The sequence below is a fragment of the Lycium barbarum genome, chromosome 5, assembly GCF_019175385.1.
Source record: "Lycium barbarum isolate Lr01 chromosome 5, ASM1917538v2, whole genome shotgun sequence".
Taxonomy (NCBI): Eukaryota; Viridiplantae; Streptophyta; class Magnoliopsida; order Solanales; family Solanaceae; genus Lycium; species Lycium barbarum.
Genome location: NC_083341.1, coordinates 40,276,586 through 40,287,405, shown reverse-complemented (window position 1 = coordinate 40,287,405; position 10,820 = coordinate 40,276,586). Strand labels below are relative to the sequence as shown.

Below are 10,820 nucleotides of genomic sequence, written 5' to 3'. Positions count from 1 at the left end.
CATAATTTGCCTCTTAACACTTTCATTTTCACTTATACACAAATCATAACAAAGTTCAATAATTTCCTTCAACAACTTAATAACCAATCTTCCATAACAACACAATTAACATGCTAACAAGATTCAATTCACCTTAACTCAATTAGCATACAACCAAAAATCAAATTCATATTTCATATCAAACCTAGCACCACACGGCCACCTCCCACACTTCCAATTTTTCACTAATTCATTCCACTTTCCTTTCTAATATAATTCCCATCATATTACAACTAGATTACAACAAGAATTCAAGCCATTAAAATCATGCAATTTCATGTACATATTCGGCCAACACACCCCTAGTTCCAACACACAAAATTTCAATGTTTTTCATTCATTCACACATACTACAACATACATATACCATTTATAACACAACAAAAGCATGAAATTCTCACCTTTCTTCAAGCCCTTCACTTGGAGGATGAAAGTGTTTTCTTGCCACAATATTTATACCAACTTGAAGAGAACCTTGAGCTTAGTACAAATCTCACAAAACTTGGATTTTTAGAGCAAAGATTTGGCTCCCAAAAGTTTTCTTTCTTTTCTCTCTTCTTTTCCTCCTAAACCCGAAATGCCTCTTTTTTTTTTCCTTTGGTTTTTGCTTTGCTTCTTGAACCTTCTTAGCATAAGTATACTTATAATTCCACATGGAAATTAATCACTTAAGGGGCTTGGACCCTTTGGCCGGTTGGGCCTCCCCTTGTTGGGCCTTGTTTCATTAATTTTTATTGAGCCCAAATTGGTGGTTACATATTGTAATTCATGGGGCAAGTTTCCAAAATTCCAATTTTTGCCCTTGGCCACCTTTCGTAATTCCACACCATTGTTTTTATACCCTACACATTCATACCAAGAAATGTCCAATTGTGGCCTTATCCATTACAAGTCAATTTACCTTGAATTTTTCGAATACACAAAAATGTCGGATGTAACACCCACACATCGATATTTTTTTTTGGGACATCTGAAAACTCATATGAATCACATATGAGAAGTTAAACACAACTCAAGAAGGACCCTTGGGCCAAATCAAAGTGGAAGTCCTCCAAACGAATATTTTAAGAAAACGTTTTCGGGTGGTCTGACTTCAAGGGGCAAAAACGGTATTATAAGTTTGGAATTTGGAAAAGTACCAAGAACTAGAAGTTGTAGATAATTGAATTATCTTTCTAACCATAGGCCGTGGGTGCCCAGGTGACGTCGGTACAAGGAGATATGAACGTTTTAAGGTCAAAAGGTCAGTGGGCTAGGCCCAACTCGGGACCAAACCGAGTTGGCCCAAAAAAATCAAAAAAAATAATAAGGCCCAAATTTGTGAGGCCCAACCGGCCATGGTTATGGCCCAAGCCCATATTAAATAAAATTTGGTCAATAAATAAGATGACTACGTCATCTTATTCCACATAATGTTCTAGAAATTTCAAGAAAAGCAAGAACAAGAGAGAGGAGAAAAACTTAAGGCCATTTCGGCCAAGAACAATTTTCACAAGAAAAATTTGCAAAAATTCTCCAAAAATCATTTTCTACCAAGTAAAGGGTGATTAACAAGGTGGAGTTGTTGTTGGAGCAAGAAAAATTCAAAATCATACAAGTTGTCAAGTTGTAGTCAAGTGAGAAGTTGAAGAAGAAAGGTGAGTTTTGATCTTGTTTTATGTGTTATATATGGTTTGTATGTGTTGTAGTATGCTAAAATGGATGAAATTCATGAAGGAGAGAAATATAGTATATGGCCGTGTATATATATATGTGTGTGGGAGTCATGCTACAATTATTTTAATTAGTGTTTAGTTGTTATTGTTGTGAATGATATGTGGAAAATGGAAGTTGAATGAGTTTGGAGAGATTGTAGTGGTGTATACATGTTGGAGCCGTGTGAGTGTGCATGGTATATGTGGCCGTGTATACTTGATGTATAGTCGTGTATATTGGTGAGTTGTGAAAGAATAATGAGCGAGTTGTAATTAATATCTTAATCGTTGTGTTGTAGATGTTATATCACAAATAAAGACTTGACAAGTTTGGTGAAGTATTGGCAATTGGAAGTTTGTGTAAATTGAAAATAATGTTTTTGTATGGAAGACATGTAATGGTATTACTATGATGTTGTTGGAATATATGTATTATAAGGTTATTGTTGTTTCATTGGAATTGGAGAGTATTGAAGGAGGTAGAATGTTAATTGAAGTGTTGGAATGCACCTTGAATGGAATACGTGAATTTTTAGTGTGATTGTTGAATTATGTTAATAGTTTGGCCGGGTTTGAATTCCCGGATTGTGATTGATGAGAATTTGGCTATGTTGAATGTTGAGGATGGTATATTTACAGAGGAAGTGCTGCCGAAATTTTGGTAGCCAAGTGGTTCCTTAAGATTCTAACTCTAAGTACCCTAATGAAACTTTGGGTAAATGTGACCAATTTGCAGATTTTGACGAGATTGCAACGTGAATTCGGAATAGCAAAAGAAGCGGAAAGAGGTATGTAAGGCTTCACCCTTCTTTCTATGGCATGTCTTAGTTGAAATAAGTTGGGTACGAGCCTCGGGGACAACTCGGTTCCCCGGAATCCGCACCTAAAGTTTTCCACTTTTTGTTCAATAGAATTGAACTAGAAAGTGTGCCAATTGTTGGAAAAACCTCCTACACCCTTAGAACTTGTATAAATGGGACCCGATTACCCTAAGACCGTCACAAGTAACGCTATGACACGTAACATACGTAAATCGTATACGCTACCTCATCCGGCCCGAGGTGGGACCGCTACTCTCGGATTTTTCCTTACAGCCTTGCTTGACTTACTTGAAGTGAATCCAAAGGGAACCTTTGATCCCGATTTCAATACCAAATGATAAATACTATGACTCCTCCAACGAGGGCACTTCCATGACGATAATGATAACAATGATGTTAGATAAGAGAATATGCCTATGATACGTACTACCGGAATGACTCTATGACTAAGATGACTAAGCTAAGTATCTTATGTAAACATGAAAATGATAAACTAATTTTTGAATCTTATTTATATTTCCTAGCTATGACTTTATTTTCTAAAAGATTTCAAAGTCTATGAACCGTCATCTATGATGCCCCGATTTAATTCTACGTTTACTTTAATATTATTCCCCGTTGGTAGTCTCACCTTAAAATACTCGTTCCTTCAAGGTGAGACAAAGCGATCACGAGTATTCCATAATATAATTGGAGGTCACCGACCTTACGTCACTCCGATGACTACTTGATTCTTCTTTGGGCTTTCCTGCGTGCCTATGAGACATGTGTATATAGGATACGCAAATGCATATAAGACATGTAAATGTATGTAAGATATGTGTATATATTTTTTTAAAACATGCACATGATGAAAGAGCTAGAGCGCTATAGACGCTGATGTACCTACACGACACACGTATATGTATATGATAAAAGAGCTAGAGCGCTATAGACGTTGATATATATACATGATATATGCATGTGTATACGGGGAAAATGGAGGTAAGGGCAGAGCGTTATGAACGCATATCCACCTGATCAGTTGGCATTACATGATATGATATCGTCCCGGACGCGGGATGCCCGGACGCGGGATGTGTATATTTATGGTTAAATGGATCGGCTGCCGACGCCTCGGCAATATGAGATGTCCTATTTTATATGTATATGTATATGAACAAGGAAAGTGTCACGACCCAACCCCGTAGGCCGTGACTAGTGCCCGATCTGGGCACCCGAACCCATCTATCAAATATTATCTCAAATTCTATCAACTCATTCTAGTATATGGCGGAAGCCGACAAGACTTTATTTCAAATTTAGGTAATTTCCAGAAAATTTCGGCAGAGTTTCCTTTGTTTTACGGACTATCCAATATACCCTGCACGCAGAAAATACCAACAAAAGCCACACAGGGCTAACCAAGCAATATATAAACATATGCGGACCGGCCGCCTCGGCGTATAGGATCGCCCAAACAACATATGCGGACCGGCCGCCTCGGCGTATGGGATCGCCCAAACGACATGTACATACATCCATACAGAAAGACCCTAACCCACAAACATGTCCACAGACCTCTAAACAGACCGACATAATCATATGACGGGACAGGGCCCCGCCGTACCCATGAACGAATATATACAAATGCACTAATAAATATATATATACCAAAAGTATAAGCTCCGGAAAGAGAGGAGCACTCCGAATAGCAGAAAGGGTGTCCTAAACAGGTGGATCACCAGGCTGTGCGTCTGTACCTGCGGGCATGAAACGCAGCCCCCGGAGAAGGGGGTCAGTACGAAATATGTACTGAGTATGCAAAGCAGAAGGTACAGAAATAAATCTGAATAATAATCGAATCAGATATATAGAAAATAATACATATCAAAATGTTTATTTCCAAAGTATAAATTATGCATAGGGCACTGGAAAATGTGGTCGCCCGCCTGTCGATGGCGCCACAACACAGCATAACACCAGAAAGTTTCAAATCTCCGAATCCCCGTCACACATCACAACACAACATAACGCCAAACACAGCATAACGCCAAACATAAGTGGAACCCGGCCCTCGAGCGAGGAGCACGGTGAACCATAAACACAGCATAACACCGGAATGTATCAAAAAGCGCACGACAACAGAACCGGCCCGGGAACCGGCGAACGATATCATAGTAGGCACGAGCGGAGTAGTGAGGAATCATATGCATAAAATCATTATTATAAATCCGAAGGATAAGTAAAATAGTCATATTCGAAATCGGAATAATAATTATCACTTTTTGATTCAAAGTTGTCGAATTTACATAAAGGGCGTCGCGGGACCAACGGACGAGTATAGACCCGAACTGAGCCCGCCTATGAAAAACATACCCATTATACATCAAGCAAACTCCTATAAAAATTATTGGAGCGATCCGAGCCTCTATGCGAAAAATATGGCATTCAGAGATTATAAAATTCCTTAAAGTGAACATTTTCTATGCGAATTTCGGAAAGCGATTACTTCAAATACATCATGGTTCATATTTCATAAAAACATACATAAGAGTGCCAAAGAATATATATATGGATCATAACATGCTCGGATCTCGAATTTGGAATTCCCTTAAAGCTCTAATCTAGCCTATGTGAAACTAAGGCATGCCAAAAGAAGGAAGGTTGCTTTACATACCTCAAACGCTCTCCAATATGATCCAACTCAAGCTAAGTCCAAACTATGATTCGGCCTGCCCACGATCTAAAAATAAGCCATAAAATGCCAAACATTAGCTAAAAGACTCTTTGGGCATTAAATTGTTCTTCACCTTACAATGATCATAATCAAATAACTAGGCATTAATTCATAATTTCAATCACAACACAACAACACCCATTTACACGGCTCAAGCTCTACATACACAACTCACCTCCAACATTTCATATTTCATGATTTTCCTCCATTATAACATACTACAACATGGATATAACCTTCATAACGCAAAAACAAAATCAAATCTTACCTTTTCTTCTTCAACTTTACAATAGCCTAGGGTTTGCAATTGGATACAATGAATGGTTAGATGACCCAAACAACTCTTCCACGCTACTTAGGGACTTCAATATAGTGGGTTAACACCAAGAAATTAATTTTTGAAGGCAAAGAAATGGGGGTTGGTTTTCTTGCTCCTAGCCGTGAGCTCCCCCTTGGTTCTTCCACTTTTTTTTTTTTTTTTTTTTGCTAAGTATAGAATGGTGAGGAGATGACTTAAGGTCATCTTTTTAAGTCCCCATAATATCTCTTATGGTTTGTGGCCCACACAATGTGGTGGACCAATTAAAATTGAACACCATTTGTGTGGGCCAACCATGGAAATTGTGAATAATTTTTATCTTCCAATTTTTATCACTTTTGGTCCCAAATTTTCCTAATTGTTCCATACCAATAAATTCATGCACCACATATATCTCAAAATAAAATCGAAGGTCAAGAATCCCGACTTTGTATCCCGAAATAATTTTTTTGTCCTTAACTTATCATAATTAAATCCGGATTATTCCACTGTACAAAAATACGGGTTCTAACATCCTCCCCCCCTTTAGAACATTCGTTCTCGAATGTCAGATTAACCTTACCGGTCATACAATAATTTGGGGAAGTTTCCTTACTAACTATCACAACAATACAATCATTGATCAACGATTCATTTATCAAACAACATAGTCAAATAGAGAATTGGATTACCTGTAGGCTCTGAAAATAAATGAGGATACTTCTTCTTCATATGCTCCTCAGCTTCCCAGGTCATTTCCTCTCGGTTATTGTTCCGCCACAGCACTTTAACAGAAGCCATATCTTTGTTCCGCAACCTTTTTACCTGGCGATCCAATATGGCTATAGGCTGCTCCTCATAAGATAGCTCCTCTGTGACCTGAATGTCATCTACAGGAAAGACTCTGGAAGGGTCACCAATACACTTACGAAGCATAGAAACATGAAATACCGGGTGTACCGCTCCCAAGTCAGCTGGCAAATCCAATTCGTAGGCCACCTTGCCTATTTTGCGAATAATCAGATAGGGCCCAATATATCTCGGACTGAGCTTTCCTTTCTTGCCAAATCGCATAACACCTTTCATCGGTGACACTTTCAGGAACACCCAATCGCCAATCTGAAACTCTAACGGTCGACGTCGCTTGTCGGCATAAGATTTCTGTCGGCTCTAGGCTGCCAACAATCTTTCTCGAATAAGTTTCACCTTATCCACGGCCTGCTGGACCACATCTGGGCCAATCAACTCAGTCTCCCCAACATCAAACCAACCGATCGGTGATCTACACTTCCTGCCATACAAAGCCTCATATGGTGCCATCTGAATACTGGAGTGGTAGCTGTTATTATACGCAAACTCAACAAGCGGTAAATGGTCGTCCCAGCTACCCCTGAAATCAATAACACAGGCACGCAACATATCTTCCAATGTCTGAATAGTGCGCTTGGCCTGTCCGTCGGACTGGGGATGGAAGGCTGTACTCAGGCTCACCTGGGTCCCCAATCCCTCCTGAAACGATCTCCAGAACTTAGCTGTAAACTGGGCACCTCTATCTGAAATAACAGACACAGGAACTCCATGAAGTCGTACAATCTCCCTGACATAAAGCCTGACAGAATCCTCAGCTGAATAGGTGGTCCGAACCGGAAGAAAATGGGCTGATTTCGTCAGCCGATCAACAATAACCCAAATAGAATCATACCTCCGTGGAGTGCGAGGTAGACCTGTAATAAAGTCCATATTAATGATCTCCCACTTCCACGTCGGTATCTCCATCTCCTGCAATAGCCCACCGGGCTTCTGGTGCTCAATCTTAACCTGCTGGCAATTTAGACACTGAGCAACGAACTCTGCTATATCTCTTTTCATACCGTCCCACCAATATAGGCATCTGATATCATGGTACATCTTCGTCGACCCTGGGTGAACAGAATATCGGGCGTAATGTGCCTCGCCCATAACCTGTCGCCGCAACCCTGCAACGTCAGGTACACACAATCTGCCTCTGTGAAATAACACTCCATTAGGTGACATCTCAAACGGAGTCTTCTCCTGTGCCAGCGCTGCGTCTCTGTACTGTGCCAGAATAGGATCCTCATACTGATGCCGCTTAATATCTTCTGTAATAGAGGACTCAGCAATACCTCGAACAGAAACCCCAACATCTCCAGAATCAGCCAAGCGAACTCCAAGACTAGCCAACTGATGAATATCGCGAACCATTTCTTTACTCTCTGATGGCACGTCTGCTAGGCTGCCCATAGACTTGCGGCTGAGTGCATCCGCCACAACATTAGCTTTCCTAGGATGGTAGAGAATGTCAACATCATAATCTTTCAGCAACTCTAACCACCTCCGCTGCCGCAAGTTCAGCTCCTTTTGCCTAAAGATGTACTGAAGGCTCTTATGATCTGTATAAATGTCAACGTGAACCCCATATAAATAATGTCTCCACATCTTCAAAGCATGAATGACCGCGGCCAGCTCCAAATCGTGAGTAGGATAATTCTTTTCATGTTTTCTGAGCTGCCGGGAAGCATAAGCTATCACCCTGCCGTGCTGCATCAACACACATCCCAAACCAATACCAAAGGCATCACAATAAATCACATATCCATCTGGACCCTCCGGAACAGTCAGGACTGGAGCCGTAGTTAACTTCTCTTTCAGCAACTGGAAGCTACGCTCGCAAGCATCTGACCACTGAAACTTAGCTCCCTTCTGAGTCAGCCTTGTCAAAGGCGCTGAAATGGAAGCAAACTTCTCCACGAATCTCCGATAATAACCAGCCAATCCCAGAAAGCTACGCACCTCTGTCGGCGTCGTAGGTCTAGGCCAATTCTTTACGGCCTCGATCTTCTGGGTATCCACCCGGACGCCATCAGCCCCAATAATATGTCCCAGAAATGCCACTGAAGATAACCAGAATTCACACTTAGAAAATTTAGCATATAATTCCTGGTGCCGAAGTGTGCCAAGTACCGTCCTCAAATGGTCCGCATGCTCTGCCTCTGACCGAGAATAAACCAGAATATCATCGATAAATACGATCACAAACATATCCAAGAACGGTCTGAACACCCGATTCATCAGGTCCATAAATACTGCTGGGGCATTTGTCAGCTCAAAAGACATAACTCTGAACTCATAGTGCCCATATCGGGTCCTGAATGCTGTCTTGGGAATATCAGCCTCTCGTACCCGGACCTGATGGTAACCCGATCGCAGGTCTATCTTCGAGAAGTACCTGGCACCCTGCAGCTGATGAAACAAATCATCAATCCTGGGGAGGGGATATTTATTCTTGATGGTTACTTTATTCAACTGCCGATAATCAATGCACATCCGCAGCGAGCCGTCTTTCTTCCTCACAAATAATACCGGAGCTCCCCAGGGTGACGCACTAGGCCGAATGAAACCCTTCTCCAATAAATCTCTCAGCTGCTCTTTCAATTCTTTCAATTCTGCAGGTGCCATTCTGTACGGAGGAATAGAGATAGGCTGAGTGTCTGGCAACAGATCAATAGCAAACTCTATCTCCCGTTCGGGAGGAAGACCCGGAAGCTCATCTGGGAATACATCTACAAATTCATTAACCACTGGGACTGACTGAAGAGTCGGTGCCTCTGCCTCTAAATCATGAACACGGACCAGATGATAAATATACCCCTTTCTGATCATTTTCTCAGCCTTGAGGTATGAAATAAACTTACCCCTCGGCGATACTGTATTACCTGCCCACTCTATAACTGGCTCCCCTGGGAATTGGAATCGGACTATCTTCTTTTGACAATCAACATTAGCATAGCAAGAAGCTAGCCAATCCATACCCATAATCACGTCAAACTCGATCATATCTAACTCTACCAAATCCGCCTTAGTGCAGCGGCCACAGATAATCACGGAACAATCTCTATAAATCTGACTGGCTATAACAGAATCCCCTACTGGTGTAGCTACCTCAAAAGGCTCTATCGGTTCGGATTCTATCCCAATTTTATCAGCAACGAGTGGAGATATAAATGATAATGTAGAACCAGGATCAATCAATGCATACACATCACGAGAGAAAACCAGTAATATACCTGTGACGACATTAGGCGAAGCCTCCTGGTCCTGTCTGCTGGCTAAGGCATAAATGCGGTTCGAAGGACCGCTAGAACCCGAAGCTCCGCCACGACCCCTGCCGCGGCCTGCTGGTGCTGGAGTACCTCGCCCCGCAGGGCGCATCGCCAACGAGGCTGAAGATGAACCACCGGCTGACCCGGTAGACTGAGCTGAACTGCCTGTACCACCTCTAGCCGGACAGTCTCTCATATGAGGCCCTGACAGCCGCACACAAAGCATGCACCCGTAGCTCGGAAACACTCTCCCGGGTGCTGTCTCCCACAATAGGAACACAAAGGTCTGGGTGGCCTCATCTGACTGCTGGAACCTCTGTCCAACTGTGAACCTGAAGCCCTAGAGCTCGGGCCTGCCCCTGAATATCCGGCACCCTCAGATCTCCTGCCGGTAAACTGTGGGGGTGTACCCCGGCCTGACGGAGGAGGATGTCTGCCTGACTGCTGCTGCTGAGGCTGTCCGCCTCGAGAATCTCCAGAATAACCTGCGAATCTGGCCCTCTTGGGCGGCCTCCTGTCCCGATCTCTGCTAGAATAATCAGCTCTATGTCGGTCCTCCATACCCAGGGCATAAGCCTGTAGTCGGGCAATATCCATGTCTGCCTGCAATGCCACCGCCATACAGCCATCAATCAAATAGCGGTCTAACCCCATCACGTATCTGTGCATCCGATCGGCCATATCTGCTACTATGGCAGGTGCATACCGGGCCAATGAATCAAACTCCATATTATACTCACGGACGCTCCGACCCCTCTGCTGCAGATGCAAAAATCGGTCAACCCGCGCCCGCCGTAACTCTGGGGGCAAAAAGTGGTGAGTGAAAGCAGTCACGAACTCGTCCCAAGTAGCTGGGGTAGCACCCTCACCCCTGGATAGCTCCCAGGACTCATACCAGTGAGCAACAACATCCCGTAGTCTATGCGAAGCCAACTCAACAGACTCAGTCTCTGAAGCCCTGACCAAATCTAATAAGCGCCGCATCCCCCGAATAAAGTCATGGGGGTCCTCGTCGGGCTTAGACCCGTAAAACTCTAGAGGGCCACATAATAGAAACTCTCGAACCCTCAGGCTGTCACGCCTATCGTCATCATCATCATCTCTCCGCCCGCGTCAGCGAGCCTGTCC

At 42.7% G+C, this 10,820-nt stretch overlaps 1 long non-coding RNA gene across 1 annotated transcript; it reads right to left on the bottom strand.

Annotated features, from left to right (window-relative positions):
- Nucleotides 1-3,894: 3,894 nt before the first annotated feature.
- On the bottom strand, nucleotides 3,895-6,695 carry LOC132642445 (uncharacterized). The gene is made up of 3 exons (XR_009583164.1): nucleotides 6,264-6,695; nucleotides 5,214-5,279; nucleotides 3,895-4,296 (listed from the first exon to the last, which is right to left on the bottom strand). It is a non-coding gene; the product is annotated as an uncharacterized LOC132642445 (long non-coding RNA).
- Nucleotides 6,696-10,820: the final 4,125 nt, after the last annotated feature.